Source organism: Lactuca sativa, chromosome 9, assembly GCF_002870075.4.
Source record: "Lactuca sativa cultivar Salinas chromosome 9, Lsat_Salinas_v11, whole genome shotgun sequence".
In the NCBI taxonomy this organism is placed as follows: Eukaryota; Viridiplantae; Streptophyta; class Magnoliopsida; order Asterales; family Asteraceae; genus Lactuca; species Lactuca sativa.
This window is the reverse complement of record NC_056631.2, coordinates 14,191,973-14,216,860: the sequence shown is the minus strand read 5'-3', so window position 1 is coordinate 14,216,860 and position 24,888 is coordinate 14,191,973. Positions and strand designations below refer to the sequence as shown.

The 24,888-nt window shown below is 38.3% G+C and overlaps 1 non-coding gene and 1 pseudogene across 1 annotated transcript; both read left to right on the top strand.

The window, feature by feature from the left end:
- The first annotated feature begins 15,888 nt into the window (after nucleotides 1–15,888).
- LOC111880245 (small nucleolar RNA R71) lies at nucleotides 15,889–15,995 on the top strand. The gene has a single exon (XR_002846426.1). It is a non-coding gene; the product is annotated as a small nucleolar RNA R71 (small nucleolar RNA).
- A 1,240-nt stretch (nucleotides 15,996–17,235) lies between these two features.
- The window catches only part of LOC111880237 (AP2/ERF and B3 domain-containing transcription repressor RAV2-like), a 29,386-nt pseudogene continuing 21,733 nt past the window's right edge, over nucleotides 17,236–24,888 (top strand).

Here is a 24,888-nt window from a genome sequence, read left to right as displayed (position 1 = left end):
GCTCTAGTAAAGGAAGATCAAATAGGTAATCGGTTGAATGGTACATTCACTTCGCAAGCTTATGCGAATATGATTGCATGAATGAGTAAAGAGTTTAGCAGGTCTATTACAAAAGATCAACAAAAAATCGAATGAAAACTTTAAAAGGTAATTTTAGTAAATTGTATGATATGTATCAGGGTACTTCATTGAGTGGGTTCTCCTCGAATTCTCAAACAAAATACATTGAAGTAGAGGAAGAAGTATGAGAACAATTAATTAGTGTACGTGTAACGCCCTGTTCCAAATCATTTCCTAATTCGGGGTTGTGGTCCGAAGATGGGTTATCATCAGGCTTAGGGCCTTTAGAGAAAGGAGATTTAGACCCAATTGTGTGTAGGTAATGTAATTTAGATGATCCGGGAGTTCGGTTTGTGTTTTGGAGCCAATTGATATATCGGTAAAGTGACAGTTCGGGCTTTTATGGAAATTGGATTTTTGTTCGGGAAGTTTTAAGGCAAGTATGAGTTAGTAGAAGTGTAGAGTTTCTAATTACCTTTTCGTGAATATAAGGATCGTTAAAAACGGACTTATAACAATGAAGTTATAGCCTTCGGAAGATGGTAGGGTTTAAGGCTAACCCTAGTACGTGGGGCGTACATATGGAGTACGCGGGGCGTACTAGGGAGAAGGATTGCGACACCTAAGGGGAGTACGCTAAGCGTAATGGGAGTACGTGGGGCGTACTCCAGTTTCATGCAAACCCTAATTTAGGGTCTTGGACCCTATTTAAGCTCCTTATCTTGTCACCAAACCCTAATATCTTCAGCCTCCATCCATTTTAAACCCTAGATTCAAACCCTAAGTACATTTGGTGATTGTTTAAGCTTAAAAGTGATGGGTTTTGAGCATAACTACAAATCCTATGTGTTCATGCAACCCTATAATTAAGGATCTAGGTTTTCACTAGTTAAATATACAAACTTGAATACAAAGGAGAAAACCCTAGGAAGCTAGTGTATAATTCGAAATCTATACAAAATAGGGTTTAATGTGTACCTTACTTGTTATGTAGTAATAACAATAAAACCTTGTAGATCTTTAGCTCTTGTAAGCAAGTTCCTTAAATGTGACACCTCTAATGGCTTACAAACACTATTTGCAAGAGGATGAGAAGGAGAAAGGAGGAGGCACACCAGATTTTCGGCTCTAATAGGGTTCTTCCAAGGTTAGCCGAAAATCACAAGCCTAAACCTCCTTATATATTGCAATTTGCTTAGTCCCAAAGTTAGAGTTTGTAGGTGGAAACCCTAATCCCCTGCTTAAGGTCTAAGCAACCCATGGACTCCTCAATAGAAGTCGTTAGACGAAGACTTATAGGGCCATCCTACAATTTTCGTCCACTCCTATCCAAGGAGTCCAAGAGCCCAGTTTCACAACTATCAATGATTTGAAAAACAACCCTTGTACTTTTAATTAATTCCTTTAATCCCAAAATTAATTCCAAATTAATTTTTTATTAAATATTAATTAAACAACATGATTTCCAATTAATATATTATTTTCATAACATATTAATAAATAATGTATATGGATTTATTATTCCAAATAATAAATTCAACTTCTCTCTAAAAGTCATCATGTCAAGTTGCAAGAGTGAAGGCAACCCAAAGGACTTGTACTTCTATCAATTCAAGTATATACCAATTATAGTTATGGGCTTAGACACCTAATCCAACAGTCTCCCACTTGGATAAGTCTAATAACTATAATTGCAAGTATAACTTCAAAAATTGACCAGCATGTTGTAGCTTTCAAAAGCCATTGTCAAACTCTGACCTAGTCAGTTACGTGTCCTTAGATAAGTGATCAAATATTCCTCTGTTCTACAAGATATCGTATGGACATGAGACATGAATTACAATCATTCTATCTGTCCAAGATTTTGTTTCTCGATTTCCTATTTATGACAACTGATAACAGATTACTAATGGAACACATCAATTCAGTCCAGGCTTAGTCAAGCGCTTTAGTTGTCATCATCACAGGCTTAGTCAAGCGCTTTAGTTGTCATCATCACTGTGGATATTTTGAATAATCTAATTATTCCAGAAGTAAAAACATGCGAAGTGAAATACAATAATAACTTAATTAACTATGGTCTCAAAACTATTGAATATAAATAAAACTCCTTTTATTTAATCACCATATTGATTAGACTTTATTAATTGTATAATGTTTCGATTAATCAACTAAACACTTGAATTTAAACATCTGTCATGCCATGTTCTAAACATGCATACTATGTCTCTTTATGGTCCTTCCTTTGTGAACAGATCAATTGGACATAATTCCAATGATGCTCATTTCACAATTCCAAATCCTTATTACAAGTGTAAGAATTCCAAATTTTCGTCAACACCAAATGTGTTAGAGTCTATGTAGCATCCTGTTCTGGATCTTTTTGTGATTTAAGGCTCGTGGGCCATAATCCGAGTATGAGAAGGTTTTGAGGCTTCAAGGGAGAAAGTCTAGGCTAACTTTGGATATGGATAAGGTATCTTGTGTGATAAAAGATTTCGGGTTGTGCTTTGGAGTCCAAGAGTATCAATGAAGGCGTTGGCTCGATTTTTTTTATGAATATTGGGTTTTGTTCGTGGAATTTTGAGGTTGTGATGTGTAGCTCGAAGCGTAGGGCTTCTCGCTACCTTTCCGTGAATATAAGGTTCGTTGGAAACGAACTTATAATGAAGAAGATATGATAGTTTGAAGTTTTGGCAAGATTAGTCCTTACTGAGAAATAGGTGGCAATTGGGTACGTTGGGCGTACACTTGAGTAAGCGCGGAGTACTTATGCGCTTTGCATGATCGTGAATGCCACCTAGTACGTTGGGCGTACTAGGTCCAGAAAGAAAACCCTAATATATTGGATTGTCCCTATTTAAGGAACATGATGGCCTCATTTCTAGCCACCATTTCCAATATCCAAGCCCTCTCAAACCCTAATCCCATTTTTCTAGCATGTGTAAGGGTTTGTGGCTCATTTGAGTGTTCTTATGGAGCTTGTGGTGAAGTAGGAGTCTTGAAGGAAGGAAAGCTTGTGCTTCTAGCTTGTGGATCTGATTTCTAATCTAGTTGGTGCATCCTCCAGAGGTATCAAGTTCAAAACTTGCTCATTGTTGTGATAGTTTTGGTTTTGGGTCCATTTCTAGGGTTTTATGTCCCAAGCTTGAAGCTTTATGAGTTTGATGAACTCTAGAGCATAATACATGTCCTTTCATGAGTATTTGATGGTCTAGATTCACAAAAGTGAGATCTTGGTCGTTTAGACCTCCCCATGCATGTGTTAAGATGAGTAAAGTGAGTCCTAATGGTTATTTTTGGAAGTTGGGTCCCATTAAGACATGCATACTGATAAAGTCACCAACTTTATCAGTTAGGAGCGTGTTATGAAGCTTCCCTGAGGTTTGGATGCTTTTGGCTGAAGTGGTTAAGTCGCAAATAGAGTTTTGGGGTCTGAGTATTACGCCCCACATAAGTCCATGTACGCCTCGCCTATTGGTCTAGTTGCCGCGATCAGGATTTACGTGTACACTGAGCGTACCAGGGGAGGTACGCCCCGCGTAGTTCCGATTTGGGCTTGTTGGGTTTGGGCTTCACATCCTTGGTCCGTTTGTTGGACTTGTTGTTGGGCCTCTGGGCCATTTGGAGTATTGTTGGACTAATAGAAACATTGGGCTTAGGACAAGGCCTATATGGGGGTTGAGCCTAATTTGGAAAATTGGGTTGTTAGTGGGCCTATGTGAACCTTTCTGGTCTTGGGCCATCGTAGGCCCAATAAGTTGGGTTAGTAGTGGGCCTGGTTAGTTGGGTTACCCTTAGGCTTAGTGATGAGGTGTAGCATTGCACAGTTTTTTTATTATGGCGTTGGGTTGTTTTGGCCAGTTCAGGAACCAGTGCGCAGCGACATCAGCAGTGTAGGATTTCGCGTGTAGCGGTTGTGGTGAATCTTCTCACTATACTTACTTGAGTGGTAATACATGAGTGACTGGAGGGTCTTATTGTGTTATTGACCAGAGGGTTTTATTTATGTTGTTGACCGGAGGGTCTTAGTTATATTATTGATCGGAGGGTCTTATTTGTATTACTAACCAGAGGGTCTTATCTGCTTTATGTGTTATTATGCATTCTATCTTTGTGAATTATGTTGTTATATTAGTATGTATATATGTTGAGTTATGACCGGAGGGTCCATATCGAGACATAACCATGAGAGGCTTATTATTTGTGTATGTGGTATTTTGGGGAACTCACTAAGCTTTGTGCTTACAATGTTTGTGTAAAATGTGTTTCAGATACATCTCAGGATCACGGGAAGGCGGAGGCATGATTGTACACATCCGTCGGCTTATGGAGATTTGAGGATTTTAGGATACTCTGATATTGTTTTGATAATAACTTAAAATATATGTGATGACTTGAATTTATGAGTAATATTTTGAGAAATAAAAATGAAAAATTTGTCTTGAAAATTGAGGTGTTTTAGTCTAACCTTGCATGCACATCCTTTTGTGATGACATGGCCCAAAATTCACCGTGACTTTGCCAACCAAGTCATAAAATGCTCCATTGAAACTTTGTTACTTAAAACAATTTCTTGGTGATGAAGTATCAAATTCAAGGTAACTCCTTGAACACCTTCCTTGCATTAAGGTTACAAACTCACATGTAGATAATAACCAACTCCTACTACGGAAACATTTACATATTCCCATATGACTATCACTTCTAAACAAGAGTTACCTCCACTCAGAACATGTCATTAAGGTCCTTCCAAATATTACTATACTTCCAACTGTCCACAAGCAACCAATCTTCAGCGAACCTCAGATTGTTCTTGATAATTATTTAAAAACTTTAGTCATATCCTGTTCTAGTCCTTTTTTCTCTCTCAATTCCATAGGTATTTGAAAAATCAGAACAAGTAAATATTATATCATATGTAATCAATCATATATCTAAAGCATATGGGATTCGATACATAATGTCTTACATAAAGACATGATACTTGATCAGTCTCTTTCTATAATATTTCCATATATATAATTTCCTATACTGAATCATTTCAACACGATATTCATATTTGTTCATGACTAAGTTCCTTTAAAACTTCAATCTAAAACTCTTATATTTGAAATGAAGTATAAGTGCCTTCTCCCCTAAAACTTTCTATAGTGAAACAATTTTCAAACTTTGCAACTCGCAAATTTGTAACCTTTGTTTCCTACAAATAGTATTGCAAACCTACAACACTTAGCATAACAAGCATGCTCCCACTAGCATAACAATTATACTCCTATCTTCATAACAAGTATGCTCCCACTAGCTGTAACATGTACCCAAAAATCAACTGGACTTCTAGAAATCAATACTATTGACTTTCTTTCCAAAGTTGAGATTTATGATACGTGATGCTTTGATAAGTCTTCCTCTATATTTCTCAAGCTCATACACCTTCATTAGATAGCATATGTGAGTGTCTAAACCCTTTCAGAACTACAAGTCTTGAACGTTTAAACAACTCCTTGCCATTTCTCACAATTTGAACAATGAAAAGGGATGTCATAATCTGTAACACCCCGATTCTCAGGTATTGCTTAAATAAGATTTTTTGGGTTAAGCTCTACTTGACGAGTTGGATGACCTACTCGTCGAGTAGCAGCGAGGTGGGGTCGCATGTTAAGTGACCTACTCGACGAGTCCATGCTAGACTCGACGAGTAGGAGCTGGCAGTGGAAACCCTAAATCCCGGGGTTTGCACCTCTATTTAAAGGATCCTTAGCCTCCTTGGGCCTCTTTACAGTCTTTGAGAGCCCCTTAAAACCCTAATTTGTGTGTGTGTGCCTTGGTGTGGTGTTTGAAGCTTGGAAAAGAGGATCTTCGAGGAAGAAAGCTAAGAGTGCAAAGGAAATTGAAGCAAGGAAGGAGTGGGAAGCAGGATTTACCTCAGCTAGCATCCTTTGGAGGTATCAAAGTGCCATTCTTACTTCCCTTTTTCCCTTTTGTTAAGTTTATAGGGCTTTTTATGGATTTTCAAGTTGGTATGATGAGCTATGGGCTAGATCTGAAGTTGTAACTTCAGATTTAGACCCTCTTTGGATTCTAGAAGCATAAAGTCACAGTCTTGGTTGTGATTAAGGTCCCTCTTGAGCATGAAGTTCCATTAAGAACTTAGAATAGACATTTAGAGCCTTTATGGTCATGCATGCACGTAAAGTTTGCAACTTTACGTGATAAGCATGCCCTAGAAGCTTGGATCTATGAGTTAGAGTTGTTGCATGGCTCAAAACAAGTCTGTATGGAAAAAGGACTGAATGGACTCGGCGAGTCGCAATGTTAACTCGGCGAGTCACATGAAGATGGCCGTGAACTCGACGAGTTGATGAACAACTCGGCGAGTTCGATGAAGATCGTCATAAGACTCGACGAGTGCAAGGTTAACTCGGCGAGTCGGATGAGTTTTCTCTTGGATATGTATGAGTGTGTATCTGTCGAGTTGCAAGGAGGGAACTCGACGGGTGACCTTAAAGTTTGATCGAGAATCAAAGGAACTCAATGAGTTACTCTGATGACTCGGCGAGTTGGAATGTACTTCAGGGAACTCGGCGAGTTAAGGTCAACATGGACTGTTGACCTTGACTGAGGACTTTGACTTTGACCAGGGGTTGACTAGTGGGTTATGGGGTACCTTATAAGGTTAAGGACTTATGAGTATGTTGTACTATGATAATAGGTGGTGGAGCCTGTGTCAAGTGATCCGAGAGTTGGAGTTTACCTTTCGTGTCGACATCTGCGAGGTGAGTTATCCTCACTATATCGATAGGGTCTATGGCACCAAGGCCGACCCTTTAGTTGTTATTGTTATGGTATCCTACATATGGTTATGATCTGTTAGATCGGAATCAGGGTAGACAATATGTTATGCTCTTATGATTCATAGGGATTTGTATGTTAGTGACCTGCTAGTTGGTGCTCTAGTTACTAGATAATTCTATGGCTGATGATCAGTGAGATAGACATGTTTGGTGTTTGTATATGCAAGTATATGATAGTTATGCGCACATGGTTATTGCTTGATTGGTTGGGTTGAGGCGTTCCTGCTTTGTGTTGAAGGCCAACATACCCTATGAGCGGTCCGGGGAGACTGTAGGCCCACATGGCGGACCAGTCATGCCGAAGGCTCGGGATTGATCCAGATAGACTGTAGGCCCTGTACTGCGGTCCAGTCAGGCCGATGGCCCAGTATGCATGTTGATTGATTGATTATTACTGTTATGGTATTGTCAGTGTGGTATTGGTATTTCGGGGGCAGCTCACTTAGCCCTCGGGCTTACAATATTCAATTTATTGTTTCAGGTACCTCAGGAGATCATGGAAAGGCAAAGGCGTAATCGTACCGCTCCTCATCCTTATGTTATGATTGTTGGGACACTCTTATGGAAAAATGATTTGAAAACATTTTGTAAACAATGCTATTTGGTTTTTTATTTATGATTGAAAAGGTTTAAATTTGGCGTAAAATTTATGGATGTTACATAATCATATACGAATTTAAGAACACAATTATCACAATTGCTAACCATAATGATATCAATCAGATTTAAAATCTACTAGCGAAAGTGTTTCCTCATAATCATTTTCATGAGTTAGAGCGAAACATTTTGTCACCTATATTTTATGGTGTATATGTTCCTATCCATATGAATTTGTCACTTCCAACCTACAATCATAAGATAATGTTGACGACAAAAACCCAAAAACAATTTTGGTTTCCTTTCATGGACCGGACTTTGCTTATTCTTAATTTCTTGCCTTTTTGTAGCACAGGGGCCTACCAATGTTTCCAAGTTGTCAAGCAGCTCATCCATATTGATCAATGTACTATCGCTGACCAACGTGCTCTGCCTTTTGCAATCAAATGAGAACTATAGAACTCACATGCAAAATCAACTTAATTGGAAGGTGTCTAGAAACAAGAATATGTCAACTTATCATGATAGGTAATCAACCTCAGGTTGTGTGCTAGTGTTAACTAACAGGTTTATTCTTGATTGACTCCTGAAACTATTCAAGATCATTAAGACTCCCACTGACTTATTGATATATAAGTTTCTTTCTTAAGGAACATTCCTCGACAAGTAAAAACAAACATTCAAAAGTTAGTGTGGGTTCTTATCAAGACAACACTTCATTTAATTGGTATTACTTTATCTTTGTTTTAATCAAAACATCACAACTACCAATTTCAAATATGCTAGAGAAAGAAAACATTTCTACTCCACATTTCATGATGTGTTATAAACCTACTTAGTTTTAAAATAAGCTTCAAGATACGATTCGAAGTTACTAGAGTATGACTCTAAAACTTGATTTGATACGAAGTATGACTCATCTCTTGATTAAACCATTTTAATAATATTTGATTCTTCTTAGTCAAACAATTGTACTAAGATATTCTTTGAGGATCAATTTGTGACATGGATTTATAGTCATTAAGATGATCATAAAACATGATACTAAAGTACTCTCCTTTCCTTTCAGATTGGAGAAACCTTTATCTTTCTGCCTAATAGATTCTTCATATTCATTTTGCCATTCTTTGAAAACTTTCAAAGAATCAGAATTACACTTAATCTTATAAGTATAATCATATTTAATGAACCATTATAAATCATGACGAATATATTTATGTCCTTTGTGGTGGATCTAAACAATCCACATCAATGTGTACTAGATCCGTTAGTCCTTCACTCTGACTCACATAAACATGTGATCAACAAATTAGTCTTAATCTTCCAAAGATCAAGATTCTCATACATTACACAATCAAATTATATGACTCCAAGTTTCTATCCAATTTAAAATTGGGTGATGAGAATTCCTTTTCACTTGGTTAATTATGACATTTCCACAAACGACATAATTAAGAATCAAATCCACATTCAATAGTTCAATTACTTATCTAATATTGGTTCGATCTTAGCTCTCATAATCTAATGTTCACTAAATTACTAGATATTCAAATTCATGCAGATTCATATTCACTAACTACAGAAAACAGGAATTTAAAGCAATCAAATATTAAATCAAGCATGCTAGGTTCAATCAATCAAACACAAGTCATAACCAACAAGTAAATCAAAGCTAAAGTATTAAAACCATGAGTTCCAGCTTCATCTAGCTAACAAAAGCAGCTAGATTTAGTTGGACAACATAGCAAACAAACATAAACAAACCATAGTCTTATTCATGTTTAAATATACCAAACTAATAAGCTAAGTATGAACTCTTCCTTCTTCTTTGGTATGCAACCCAATTCCAGACCTTCTCTCCTTCTAATTTTCGACTCCAGAAACTCTCCAAGTCAGCCAAAACTCCTTTAAGTCATAGGGAATAAGCCAATATATAGATTTCTGATTTTCCGCGTTCACGTCGTGAACAGATATGTCTCACGACGTGAGTATAGTAATTATTCGTGTTGGGCAAGGACTCCTCTACATGTATCCTATCTTCTGGAACATTCGTACTCACATCGTGAATAGTTATGACTCATGACGTGAATGTAGCTTATTACATGGGTTTTCTTCTCTTTTACTCTCCAAGCCTCCAAAGTTCCAGTCTTTGTCGATTTTAGTCCTTTTCTCCCAAAAATGCTTCGATTTGGTTGCAAAGTACAATTAAAGCTTATAAGTATCATTATTCAATGTAAATAACCAAAATATGTATAAAAATATCAGTAAATATTGCCTAAAAACATGCATAAATATGGAAATATCAAATACCCCACACTTATTCTTTGCTTGCCCTCAAGAAAATCTAACTCTTATCACTAACATCATATAGATCAATCCAATTCAAACTCAACCATTATGCTAAGACCACAACGTGTGCATTTGTGTCTAAAATTTTCCTAAGAACCCCTCTAATTCTAAATACTCACAATCCTCATAAACACTCGCTCACTTCTTTTGAGCAACGCTCCTTTTATGCATCCCTCCGAATCCATCCACATAAATCTTTCTAACCTCAAGGTATTTTTGTAAATCTACCCAAGTATACATAATCTAGAAATTACAACTTTTGATACCATAATGGAGCTCTTGGAATTCTTCACTTCTTGAATATTTGATCTTTAATTTCTTTGAATTCACCGCCTTTTTATGTGATTTTTGGTATCTTCAACTTTTGAATTTCTTCAGAATTTTTGATCTTTGATCTTCATACTTTATACTTGAATGCTTCTAAAAATTCTTCAACTTTTCACTTTATAGTAATTTCTCTCTCTTTTTTTTTACATGTAACTCACTTTTTTCACTCAAAAACCTACATGCTTAAGCAGGGGCGCTTAACTTCAACATTTATTGGTTAAGGTATTAGCCTAAGTGAAATGACTACATAAGCTTTCCAAGATACATTTTTGGTACACGATGCTAAACATATTGCGATCCTCAAACTAATCGAGGTTGTGTTTTTGTCCCATGATTTCACTAGAATAAAGGGGGCCACAAATGCAGTATAACGTATATTGGCTCAACTAAACATTTGAGTTCTTATCGGATCACCCCATATAATATTTGCAACTTAAGTTCAAATTATTATCACTAGATTAAATTATTAGATTATTATTTCAAACCTATTAAAAATTTTAAATTTTACCTAATTCTAGCAATTTACTTTTTCGACCCCCTACCCCACGCTTATTAGATACAATGCCCTCATTGTATGCATAATATAAAGCAATAAAAAGGGAGAAAAATGAACAGACTCTCTGGGATAGTAGTGGTGAGATTGAACTCCAATTGTGGAAACTTTGTGCATCTTGAATACAGACTTCTTGAAATAGGAACTTGGATGTTAACACGCGAGATATGTAATGTACCAGAAAAATATGGAATCGAAACTTCAGTCTTCAACAAATGCGGTGGAAATCTCCAAAACGGAAAGAACAATGTAGGAAAGCACACGCCACATTGGATGGTTGAGAAAATGAGCCATAATTGTCTTCATATTAATCCCAAGAAGAATATTGGTGACCTAAGAAATAATATATGTCAATGGTCTTCATTATATAGAAATATCAAATTCACAACATGAGTGTAATAATAGTCACGTCGTGAGACGAATTCTTGGAACCATTAAAACTTGACTAACGACGTGAACATTAAGGATTCACGACGTGAGTACTAGGCAAACAGAAAGTAATTCTACCTTCAACTCTTGACTTCAACCAAATGTCTTAATGGATTAATATCCTTCTAATGCATCATTTTATGACTTTTCTCTAACTCTATCCTCTCTCTTGACCTACCCCACACTTATTTCTAATCGTGGGTCTCGACTCTCATTTCTAACGTTCTCTCGGCTAAACATGAACGAACTAATTTCTCGACATTCCTCTCCCGCGACTCCTCGAGTACAACTGAAAATTAATAACCAAAGGAAGTAAAAATTAACATATTAACTTAAATAGTTTTAAAATCCAACCAAATTTCAAAACAAAATAAAACCAAACCAAACTAAATCAAACTAAAAAATAAAAATAAATAAACAAAATGATCAATCGTCCTCGTATGCTCCGCTCGTTCCAGCCCCGTCTCCCCGCGGCATCCAAAGTTCTTCCCATGTCGGGATATACGGGCAATGTGACGGCACGATAGGTGGTTGAATCACACTCATATGGGAATAAATACCCTCGACAAGTTGGGTATTCTAAGTAACACCCCCACGAAGGTTGTCCAAATAAGAACCCACCCGACTTTGGAATGGGTCGGTGGGCATTCCTCCTTCAAATCTATGAACTCTTCCCGTTTCTCCACGTGCTCACACATTTTGTCGGCGAGGTCTCGGCTGCATTTGTTGCTTGGGTTGCGCACTTAGTTGTTCTTCACCATCATCATCGGAGTGCACGATCCCCCAATGTGTCTTATAGTTCCTCACCACCCTCATTGTCTCCAAATAACCAAAGGAAAACTCATTCCCCTCCATGCAATTCAAGGACCTCGTGATGTCGGGAATTATCACACCGTGGGACCGTGCCAAACAGGTGATGAAATGTCCTCCATAAACTGGGCTCCCAGGGTGGGAACTCATGGCATACTCCGCCAAGTAGCGGGACAAAAAGGACGGGATGTTGCAACACACTCCCAACTTTAAAATGGACCATAAAAAAAACAAATTCAACTTGGTAACTTTGTCCCCATAGCGCTTGTGGTGGATGGAAAATGTGATGAGTCGGTGGATAAGAAGGTGAATAGGTGATCTGAGGCTACTTTCGGGTGACACCCCGGAATTGAACACTCCAGACGCAATGTTACTCCAAAACTTGATCCCCGATGCTCCACCCTCATAATCTCGGGCAACCTCTCACAAAAACATAACGAACTCAGGAGTCATGGCCTCGTGGGCCTCATACAAACCCATTCTCCACGAGAACTCAACCAAGCTACACTCCCGGTATTCTCCGCCTAAACAGAAAACCAAGGCTTGCGGATAAGTGGGATCTTGGATATTCTCATGAAATGTCATAGTAGATAAAAATTCCACACATAGCTCCTTATAAACCCGTTCCTGGATAGCAAAAATATTGTTCCACCCCTTTCATTTGAAAGAGTACCCGTTCCTCATAAATAATTTTGTAAGAAATGAGGTCAACCGGTCAACAATTTCAACATCACTCAACCCTTGCCAATTCATAGTCGGGGCGACATCGAACTCATGGTTATGTAACCACCCCAGACGGTTGTTATAACGAGTAAGAACATCCTGCAACACATTCGTTGGGAAGACATAGAATGGGTTCAAGCTAGCCAACCCAGCTGGAATCTCTCGCCTAGGAGCCATTTCCTGCAAAACAAGAAACAACACAGACCAAAACAGAAAAATATCCAACACATTAGAATTAAACAACATAAGGTTCACCATGCCTAAAATTCACGTCGTGAATTCCTAGGAACTCACATTGTGAGTTCGACAGTGTAGGTTAGAATCGTTCGTGGAAGTGTATAGATTGATCCAATAAAATGGTTGGGGTTTACTCCTATAACAATCCTAAGCATAATCTAGTCACATGCAATGGTTATAACACGAATTTTAGGGCAATATTTTAACAATTTACTAAGCACAAACCCTAGCCCTATATTTAACAATTAAAGCAAAAATTAACCAGAAAAATCAAGAAATCAATACCTTAGAGTGTAGATGACGTTAGCTAAAATGGAATATTGAGTTTTATATGGCCGCAATCAGAATAAGGGACCAGGGGAAACAACCTCACTTCATGGGAATGGAGAAGTGATTAGGTCAAAGTGGGTTCTAGTCCTATATCTGTGGTCCCGTGTAGTTCACAATTCACGTCGTGAGTTTTTAATGGCTCACGTCGTGAGGCGTCTTGGGCTATGCAGTTGGGCCATCCAATTAATCATCAAGTGGACTTATATACTTATTGGGCTAACAGAAAAGTGGTCTGTAAGTCCTCCTAGACTCACGTTGTGAGGCATATGCACTCACGTCGTGAATTCTATCTGATCAAATATTCACTTAATAAATACAATTTTTTTATTAACTATAAATCTTAATTAATTACCACTTAATTCAGGGACCCTACACTTAATGTTTTTTACCATTCATAAAATTACTTAGATGACGAGACGATTGGTTTTCCTAAAAACAAACTAAAAAGAAAAGAAAATTCAAACCGGGCTCGGGTTGCCTCCCGAGAAGCGCTTATTTTTTATGGAGTCGTGAGTCGGACTCCGTGCCTCCTTATGTTGAGTTGTTCGAAGAGTCCATCACCAATTGAACCTTTTGCTCCTTCCATCGCTTTTTGTAAGCTTGAACTCTTTATACACTTTTTTTCTAATTCTCCTTTTTAGCTTTAATTTCATTTGTATCGAGCTTTCTTTTGGTCCCTTTATTTCCTTGCAAGTTGTTGTCTACTTTTTCCTCTTCCTTCAGGTTTACAGGAACCAATTTTTCATCCATAGATATGCTTCTTTCTTTGGAAGTAACCTAGTCCTCGTACTCATCACTCGATAATTCGTCATGTTCCTCGCTTACCCAAGAAGTTGGATTTGTATATGTTATCACTTCAACAAAAATGGAATGGATGCTCTTGGTTTTGTATGTTTGACTTGTTGAATTGTCTTTAATTCTTCTTCCATTAACTTCTCCAATTCTCCAAGTTCATCATCTTCATCAATGTTACAAACCTCATTTTCAACATCACTTCCTTTGAAACCGTCTTCTACTCCAAAATTTTCCTCTTCATCTCCAACTCTCAAGGTGAGTTTGAACTCGCGTACATCAACCAAGGCACCAACAATATTTAGTAAAGGGAGACCAAGAATAATCGGAACATCGGGATCTTCTTTCATATCTAATACCACAAAGTCAATTGGAAAAACTAATTTCCTAATTTTCACTATAATATCTTCCACAATGCCCCGAGGTTGTGTCACTGAACGGTTTGCCATGTGAATTGTCAATTTTGTAGCCTTCAACTTCTGAATATTCAACTTCAAATAAAATGAATAAGGCATCAAATTTATGCTAGCGCCATAATCAACTTAAGCATAAGTCTTCATATTATTCCCAAACTCACATTGAAGAGTGAGGCGTCCAGGATCTCCCATCTTCTTAGGTAACTCTCCCAGCACTACTGTTGAACTTTGCTCACTTAAAATAACCTTGGAATTTTTCTTCAATTGTTGACGAGTGTCTATCAAATCTTGTAGGAACTCTGCATACTCGGGAATTTTTGATAACGACTCAATAAAAGGAGTATTTATAGGAATACCCTTTACGTGATTTATAAACTCCAAATGATCCCTTTCCAGTGGACTAAGATTAGCTCGGGACAGAAATGGTAAAGGCAGATGATAATCCAGAACAATTTTTGAATTTTTATGATCAGACCGGTCCCACATCATGAGCATAGAGGGCTCACGTCGTGAGTTCGGTGTTTCAGTCATAATATTATTTTTGATTTTTGACTTCTTCGGTCTTCGTTCGGCTAGTTTTGGCTCCTCCTCTAATGCTTCTAAGAACTCGGAAATGGCCTCGTCTTCAATCTCGATCATCATGACAAGAGATTGAGTTTGTCTTTTGGGAAATTGTGAGGATAATTTGTTGTTCACCAAAGTTGTTAATTGACCAAGTTGGGCTTCAAGATTATAGATCGATGCTTGATGATTTCTTAATGAGGCTTGCTGATCAATCATCATTGGATGTTGTTCTTTCATCATCTTCATGTGCTCCTTCAACACATTGCATCAGTATCATCATGCCTTTTCTCAAAAGATTCCATAAATCGGGTTATCATGTTTTCGAAGTCAACTTTCTTCTCGGCTGGTGGTTGCTCTTTTTTGGTAGATGTCTCGGCATGGCTGCTTATATTTTTCTTCTTTGTGCTTCTTGTATTCGTCATATGGCATCCACTCCTTCTTTGGTTGTCTCCAGTCTTCATCATATTTATCCCCACTAGAATAGCAAACTTGAGCTTTTTTATACCCATTATCATCTAAGTGGCAATCTTTGGTCAAGTGTGGACCATTACACTTTTCACATCCAACTCTTATAGCATGTATTGTCTGGTCCATTTTTGTCATTCTCCTGTCCATTATATCAAGCATGGCCATTACAACAACCATGTCTACAGAATTTCCACCACCGCTTCCTTTAACTCCATCATTTCTTGGGTTGTGGTACTCACGAGAATGCTTTGCAAATTCTTCAACTAACTCCTTGACTTCCCCCATATTTTTCTTAGTTAGTGGTCCTTGAGAATCAACGAGTTGCCTTGTCATGACATTAGCACCATCATAAAATATTGACACTTCTTGTTGTATATTGAGATCATTTTGAGGACAATTTCTCAACAATCCCTTATAGCGCTCCCATGCCTCATAAAGTGACTCACCCCGATTTTGCTCAAAATTTGCTATTGCCATTTTGAGTTTAGCTATCTTGTAAGGTGGGCAAAAATGGTCTAAAAACTATTTGCGCATTTGAGCCCAAGTAGTGATTGCACCAGGTGGTAGTGCCTTTAGCCAGTCTTTAGCAGCTCCCTTAAAAGTGACTGATAGCATCCTCAGCAAGACTGTCTCTATAGGAACATATGGGACATTGAAATAATCTTCTGTGACATCTACTTCATCCAAATGCTTGTAAGCATCCTCATGATCCTTTCCATAAAATGGTACATCCCTAAGTGCAGTAAGGATGTGTCCTTTCAGTTCGAATGGGGCAGTTGCAGGAATTGCAGGTTGTATTTGGCCGGGACCAACATCATCTCTTATTCGCTTTTTGTAAGCTCCCATGGACATATCCGCAATATCTGCCATCTCGTTATCAGACTCGGATTCGGATTCACTTCTATGTAATGCAAATTCAGGCTCAGATTCGTACTCGTATTCTCGTGGGTTAGATTTTTTTTTTATCAAAGTCTTCAACCTTGTTATTGTTCTTTGAGGATGTACTAGATTCTCCCACTTTCTTTCCTGACTTCTTTCCAAATACTGATTTGAGATATTTAAAGGATGACTTTTTTGTTGTTTGGTTCACTCCTGCGTTCTTATCCATCATCTTGTGAAGGGTTGACTCTGGATCTTCAAGTGGTGGTACCAAAGGTGTGTTGGAACCTCTGGTCATGAACTTCTGCAAACTAAACAAAAAATAAAAACGTAAATCTCAACTAAAACAGAAAAACAAAGAAAACTGGAAATCACTGGATTCACGTCGTGAGCCAATAAAGCTCACATCATGAGTTCAGTACTGGAAGAAAATACACTAAACTGAGAAATAAATTTTTGCAGGTTTTACCCCACAAAAAGGATCGATTAATTTAAAGCAAAAAAATCAACAATTAAATAATCCGTTCCCCGGCAACGACGCCAAAAACTTGATGCGTGCAAATAGCTACACCTAATTCTAAATTTATAACCTAACTACTTAACTAACTAAAATGCACCTAGGCACTGTACCTAACTACTTAGCTAAATAACTAAAATGCATGCAAATATCAGTAAATATTGCGTAAAAACATGCATACATATGGCAATATCATAGATCACCCGCATGTTTATTGAGAGGGAGATGTTTTGCCCCGAGTTTGCTTCGGAGCAAGCTCAGATGGCCCGATATCTGAGCATGCTCAAGACGGACATCAAATAGTTTGTGTCACCGCAGAGATGTGATACCATGCTAGAGTTACAGGAGGCCGACTGGTGGCGTGAGTTAAAGATTGAGCTTCAACTGAGGGAGCAGAGACAGACCCCAGTGCAGTCACAACCTGTGCTTAAATGGTTTAGGGTCGCTGATTACAAACAGGAGAGTCAGAGGGGTCGCACTTTTAGGAAGTGCGGCAAGGTACATGATGGGGTTTGCCAATCTTCTTCAGGATTCCACAGGTGTGGAAAGGAGGTTCACATCGCAAGGGAGTGTAGGCAGCAGACTCCAGGTTCTGGTGTCAAACTTTCTTACCATTGCGAGCAGGTGGGCCATATGAAGGCCCAGTGCCCCCTGCTAGCTTCCAGGCCAGCGCAAGCTCCAACGATGGCTACACTGAGGATTACTGACTGGGGTCAGCGTAGAGCAGAGCCTCTGAAGGCTCAGGGACATGCCTTCCAGCTTACAACCGAGGAGGCCAGGACAACACCAGATGTGGCTGCTGGTATGTTTCTACCTCTTATCTTATTGTTTATGATTGTATTGTGAACTTTCAATTACCTTGTGCATAAGACGTTAGGACATAAGAGGGTTAGGGAATTTAGTATCGAAGGGTTGTAGATGTTTATGATCCAGGGATGCATTAAGGATGAGAAGTTAGGGTAGAGAATCACCATTCCAGGGTCAGTATTTGTAATTTGGAGATTCAGAAGTATTCGGCTGGGATTCAGGTTTTTCTTGAAGTTTGATTACTCCGTGCCGTGAGGGTTGTTCTGCGGAGATTATCTATTCAAGGGTTAACCATTCGATGGTTAAGTATGGTAATACCCAGTAGGGACGGTTAAGTTGTGTTTTGGTTTTGCCACCAGTAGGTAGTGCTTAGTGTCCCAAGTGGGAGAGAATTGGGAATTCTTAGATAGAGCTTCAGCCATTGAGGGTTTTGTTTAGTTGCTAGGGCTCGGTAGTACATTCAACATGGGTGTGCGGGTTATTTAGCGTGTGTAATGGATACGCGGGTCAGGGATTAGACCACGATTTCCCGAGAGGGTGGGCGATCAACATGAGGGCTAGAGTTAGGTCGGGATTACAGTCTGCAAAATGGATCAGGAGTTTGAAACCCCAAGTGGGGATGAGTTGGCTATATGAGAGAGGACACCAGGATGGGTCCAGGGTTTTGCTTAACAGACCTAGGATGGCCCAGATAGACTGAAGGCCAACAGGGCGTACCAGTCAGGCTGAAGGCCCGGGGAACGGTCCAGATAGGCTGAAGGCTGGGAGAGGTGTTCCAGACATGTTGAAGGCTCTGAGAGTGGTCTAGATAAGCTGAAGGCCCGGTGAGGCGATCCAGTCATGCTGAAGACTTTGTATGTGATCTGTTAGAAATACATTCAGGAATTAGGTGTGTTGATATGTTGTAGCAATCAGTAGGTCTGTCTCCTAGTATTGAGCATGTTGCTTTGTGATAATAACCTATGGAACTGTATGTTATTTGTGCTTGCTGGTTATCACCTATGGAGTGCCCTTAGGAACCGTCGGTGGACATGTAGGAGAGCCTGGAAACTTTTGAGTAGCAACTCGTTCTACAAGGCAGGTGTGCAAGGTAGAGTTTCAGTATCACGGCGCTTGTTGATGTTATAAAGGACATTGATTAAGCCTTTTGGGCAATGGAGGAAGGTGAGTACCTTCAGGCCCGGAGTGTTGGGCAGCTGATGGATTGACGACGGTATTGATAGTTATTGGGAGATGTATTTTGAGAACTGACATTATCATCCCGAGCTACTTATAAGGTGAGTTTTCCTCACTATATTCAAGGGTCGAAGGCACCAAGTCCAACCCTTTGGATTGTTAACCTGCTTTGTTATTAGTGAGATCGGTTAGATCGGTATCCAGGTAGATAGGAGGTTGCTATGATTGTAGATCTGTAGATTGGTTTGACTGTCTGTAGACTGTTATGTGATTGCTTGTTATATGTGCAAATGTTTGATTGGTAGTGGGGTATTCCAACCCGATGGTTGATTGGATCCATAGTATGTTGGTTCCAACCCGATGGTTGAGGGTCTGGGGTATTCCAACCCGATGGTTGATTGGACCCATAGTATGTTGGCATTGCAACCCGATGGTTGAGGCCTGGGGTATTCCAACCCGATGGTTAATTGGACCTATAGTATGTTGGCATTTCAATCCGATGGTTGAGGGCCTGGGGTATTCCAACCTAATGGTTTATTGGACCCATAGTATGTTATTTGTGATTATATGTATATTGTTGTGTGTATGGGTATTTTGAGGGAGCTCACTAAGCTTCGGGGTTACAGTTTTGGATTTTGTTTCAGGTACTTCAGGTGATCGTGGGAAGGCGAAAGCGTGATCGTGCACCTCCTCAAATTTTTATGATCTGGATTTCTGGGATACTCTGATGTTTAAATTATTTTGAAAACACTTAGTAATAACTTAATGGTTTTGAGTGGTTGAAAAGGTTTAAATTGGCTTGATTTTTATAGGTGTTACAACATCATATTCACATTTTTCCTAAAGTAACTAAGAATGATATTTTTAGAAAATGGTTTAGTTACTTTATCATTATACTTTTAATGAGGATTAATTGTCCTATCGAAAGCATCAAATTCACATTTTTCCTAAAGTAACTAAGAATATGATTTTTAGAAAATGGTTTAGTTACTTTATCATTATACTTTTAATGAGGATTAATTGTCCGATCAAGCCTATTCGGCTAACGACCTCCACCATACAAGAGAGCGGTGGGTAAGAATGGATACCCAATAGTGGTCATTTTACAGGCCGCCTCCTTAAACTCCCCTTATAGTATGGCTTTGTGAATGAGGCATACTAGTGGTTCGACTGTCTCGTCTTATATATATAGTAATATTAAACATTTAATGTTACATATAATATAAAGGTGTATTTTAAACTTTTTAAATACTAGGGGTTTAATCATTTAATAAATTAACCTTTTAATTTGATTAAATTTAAACCCATTATGGATTTATTAATTATTTTTTAATTAACACTTAATTAAATTATTAATAACATCCATAACGATGTACTTTAAACCTTTTAAAATACTAGGGCTCTAGAATTTAAGATTTCAAAATTAAACCATTTAATTAAATTTTAAATTCCGAAACCAAGGCGTATTTTTAAAACTTTTCAAAAATACTAGGTTAAATTTTTAATAATTAAATTAACCATTAATTTTGTCTTTATCAAAAAATTAAACCAAATCATAAATTCGGATAAGGATATACAATTAGCTTTAATAAAAATTCAATTTTAGGCAGAAAAACGAATTAAGGTAATAATCCTAATCAAGTCAAGATAATCAAAATTGAAAAATCAGGGATTTGACAGGCCAATTCGTCGAGTCTGTGCAATGCACTCGTCGAGTTGGGCCAACTCGTCGAGTTCCACATCTGAACTCGTCGAGTTATATGAACATAATGATGATTCTGCTCCCTTCTCCTTTGAACGATTCACAATTGCATCAAGTTCAATTGAAAAACATCCTAGTCTCTGATACCATCAATGGGTTTTGAGCATAATTACAAATCCTATGTGTTCATGCAACCCTAGTGGCTTACAACCAAAGGATAAGAAGGAGAGAGGAGGAGGCACACTAGATTTTCAGCTCTACTAGGGTTCTTCCATGGTTAGCTAAAAATCACAAGCCTAAGTCTCCTTATATACTGCAGGTTGCTTAGTCCCAAAGCTAGGGTTTGCAGGTAGAAACCCTAAATTCCCTACTTAAGGCCTAAGCTGCCCATGGACTCCTCAATAGAAGGTCTTGGATGAAAACTTATAGGGTCACCCTATAATTTTCGTCCACTCCTCTATAAGGAGTCCAAGAGCCCAGTTTCATAACTATCAATGATTTGCAAAACAACCCCTGTACTTTTAATTATTTCATTTAATCACAAAATTAATTCCAAATTAATTTGTGATTAAATATTAATTAAACAACATGATTTCCAATTAATATATTATTTTCATAACATATTAATAAATCATTTATATGAATTCATTATTCCAAATAATAAATTCAACTTCTTTCCAAAAGTCACCCTGTCAAGTTGCAAGAGTGAAGGCAACCAGAAAGGACTTATGTTATTAATTCAAGTATATACCAATTATAGTTATGGGCTTAGACACCTAATCCAACAAAAAGGTGGTTTGTGGGTGTTTGTGGTGAAGAAGAATGTAACACCCAAAAATTTGAGGAGCAACTTTTGGGTATAAAGAACATTTTGAGGATTAGAAACAACGTGTTAGAGGCACCAACACGGCATGTCCAAATAAGAAGAGTCGCGAGTTTCATTATGGGAAACACGGTGTGTTGCCTCTTGGAATACGACGTGTTGATGGTTGGAATGAAACCCTAATCTTCCGGGTTTTTGCTCCCTATTTAAAGGAATGAGAAGGCCAGGGTTTTTCACCCTCAGCCCATATCAGCCCCTCAAGCCCTAAAAGAAACCCTAATCATCTTTCCCTCCCATTTTTGAGCTAGATTGGTGTTTTGAAGCTAAAAACGGAAGAAGGTGGAGGAAGGAAACGAAGGTCCAACAAGCAAGCCCCTATTTTTTAATCTTTAGTTTGGCACTCTTCTAGACCTTTGTAAGTGTCCAAGACTCGATTTTTATCATTCAAAGTTGTTAGATCTTGGTTTTTGTCCCTTCTGCTTCTTTTTCTTGAATGTTGAAATGCTTATATCTCATAAAGTTTGCAACTTTATGAATCTCCAGGTCAAGGTGACCTAGTTGTGTCTTGGATCTAGTCCATAATCAAGTTTTGATGCCATGCATATAGATTAGGTCATAAATCCTCATTTTGACCTAATATGGGTTCAAGACATGCATTGGACATGTATGTCTAAAAAGCACCAACATTTGGGATGGTTTAGGTGTTGAATCACTTTTAGAAAGGATGGACTTCAAACTTTAAGGATTAAGTGTGTATTGGTTAAGCCCTGGTATTATCAAGCTTTATGGTTTAGGTTTTGGGTCTTTCCTGGTTTATCATATGATTGTGTAATGTAGTGATCTTTTAGATCTGTATCCTGATAGATAGGATGATGATTTTCCTAGTGATTTGTAGATCTCCCTATTTTCTTGTTGACTGATTATATTTATCTATTATGTATATGTTGACATATTGTTTTGGGTTGAGGTTGTACTGCTTCGTGCTGTAGCCAACAAAACCTGGAGCATTCCAGTTATGAGCTGAGGGCTGGGTAGGGCATTCTAGACTCATACTGAGGGCCCAGGTTCATTCCAGATACAAGCTGAGGATTGGGTGGTATACCAGACTCGTACTGGGGGATTGAGAGTATTTCAGTCTGATGACTGATTGGGTCAGAGAGCAAGTCACACATAAGTTGTGGGCCCCAGGGGCAATCCAAACTTATGTTGTGGGCTCAAATTCCAAGCCATACATAAGTTATGGGCCCCAAGGGAAATCCAGACTTATGTTGTGGGCTTAGGAGTAAGCCAATATATGAGCTATGGGCCCGATAGGCAAGCCAGACTCATAATATGCGCTGAAGGGTAATCCAGTCTTTTAGTTGTGGACCCAGTACATGTTGTTATTTTAATATGTTATTTGTTCATGTGTTGGTATTTTGGGGGAACTCACTAAGCTTCGTGTTTACAGTTTCAGTTTATTGTTTCAGGAGCTTCAGATGATTGTGGCGAGGGGAAGGCATGACCTTACACATCCTTGGTTTTACTATCAATCGGATCTTGGGAGACTCTAATTTTAAATAATGTTTTAGAAACAATGATTGTGTAAACACCTTTATTAGTAAATGGGTTGTTTTAAAAAGTTTAAATTTTTTCTTGGGATTTTTTGGATATTACAAGTTGGTATCAAAGCCTTGGTTTGAGTGAATTGGAGGAACACTCGTGTGAATCCAGTTTCAAACTAAGGAAAAAGATTTTAAAAATGATTTTCAATTAATTTTCAAAATAAACAAGGAGGATGCTCTGTGTACGATTAGCCGGAGCTAGTAAGTAGACCCCAAATTACCACACAATTATTTGAGATTATGTTATGTTATGTTAGAACAATATGCTAGTAATAGGATAGGGATCTTCATGAATCATATGATAGAATTTCCTGATATATGATGCCTTATCTCTTGTAGAAACCTTATTGATTGGTGTATGACTCTTTCAGGTGTGAACTAACTATTGAATGTTGCGCAACTATTGTATGAGTCCAACTTTTGTAGTATTGAATGTTTTAGCCTAAGAGTGTTTAAGTTGTGTAGTATGTGATAGTGTTCATGTGATAGTTATCTGGCTCCAATGAAGGGTCGTGTGGCAGTTGGTGGTAGGATGAGTTATGTGGGGTCAGCCACCCAGTCACGATATGTTTAGCCTTCCTCTAGGGAGTAAGGATAGAGTGTATGAGTATGCCAGTGTGTATCCGAGATGCTAGGAGATAAAGATCAAAAATTTCGTATGTGAATCCGTATGATTTTATTATGTTTTAGTGCCAGTCGACTCCACACCTCGAAGGCTTCCTGCTTTGCGCTTTGTGGGACTAACGTTGATATGACTTGAACATCCAATGAATACACTAAGCTACATGCTATGAATGGTAAATAACCTTAGAGTGAAGGATTTTGCCTATTGTGCAACTCTTGTCTGAGTCCAACCGTTGTAGGGTTGGGTACTTTAGTCAAAAGATTATTTAAGTTTTGTTGCATGTAATTGTATTCATGAAGTGGTTGGTTGACATTGATTAGCGTTCTTCAGCAACTGATGGCAAGGGAGGTGGGTGGAAATCCTAGGAGAGCCTAGGAAGTATTTTAGTGCGATTGTAAGTAGTTGAGCATGTATCGGAAGTATTATTTTAAGTAGTGTAAAATCCATAAAATTCATGAAAAACTTAAGCTTTTAAAACAACCCATAAATCATCATTGTTTACAAATAGTTTTCAAAACAGGTTTAATGTCAAAGTTTTCCCAAAATCATAAAATCAAAACTCGATGAGGTGCACGATCACACCTTCACCTTCCCGTGATCCTCTGAGGTACCTGAAACGTAATCCAAAACTGTAAGCCCAAAGCTTAGTGAGTTCCCTCAAAATATCAATACACATATAAATAGCACATATAAAAAAACAACATGCAATGGGTCCACAACTAACATATTGGATTACCCCTGAGCCCACAGCATAAGTCTGGCTTCTCCCCTAGGCCCACATCTTATGTATGGCTTGCTCCCTGGCCTAACCAGTCCTCGAACTGAAAACCACTAAGCCTTCAGTACGAGTCTGGCATGCCCTTCCCGACCCTCAGCTATAACACGGAGTAGTACAACCTCAACCCAACCGACACTATATGTCGACATATAACAGATGATATCATAAAAAGATAAATAGACAATATCACATGTATTCCTATAGATCTACCAGACTAGCATATCGAAACTAGCATGTATATATATTACATACCCAACATATCTACAATATCAAGCTAAACAGAACTGATGAGGCCCGAATCCTAATCTCAGCTCTCTACTCAATGCCTACATCCACCAAGTAACCAATTCCATCAAAATCCCAATAATACCCAAAATACCCTCAAAGGTAAAACTTGGTCAAACTCGAAGTCAACTGGTCAAAGTCAATAAACCCTCCAAGCCAACCTAGCTAACTCAACCCAACCAA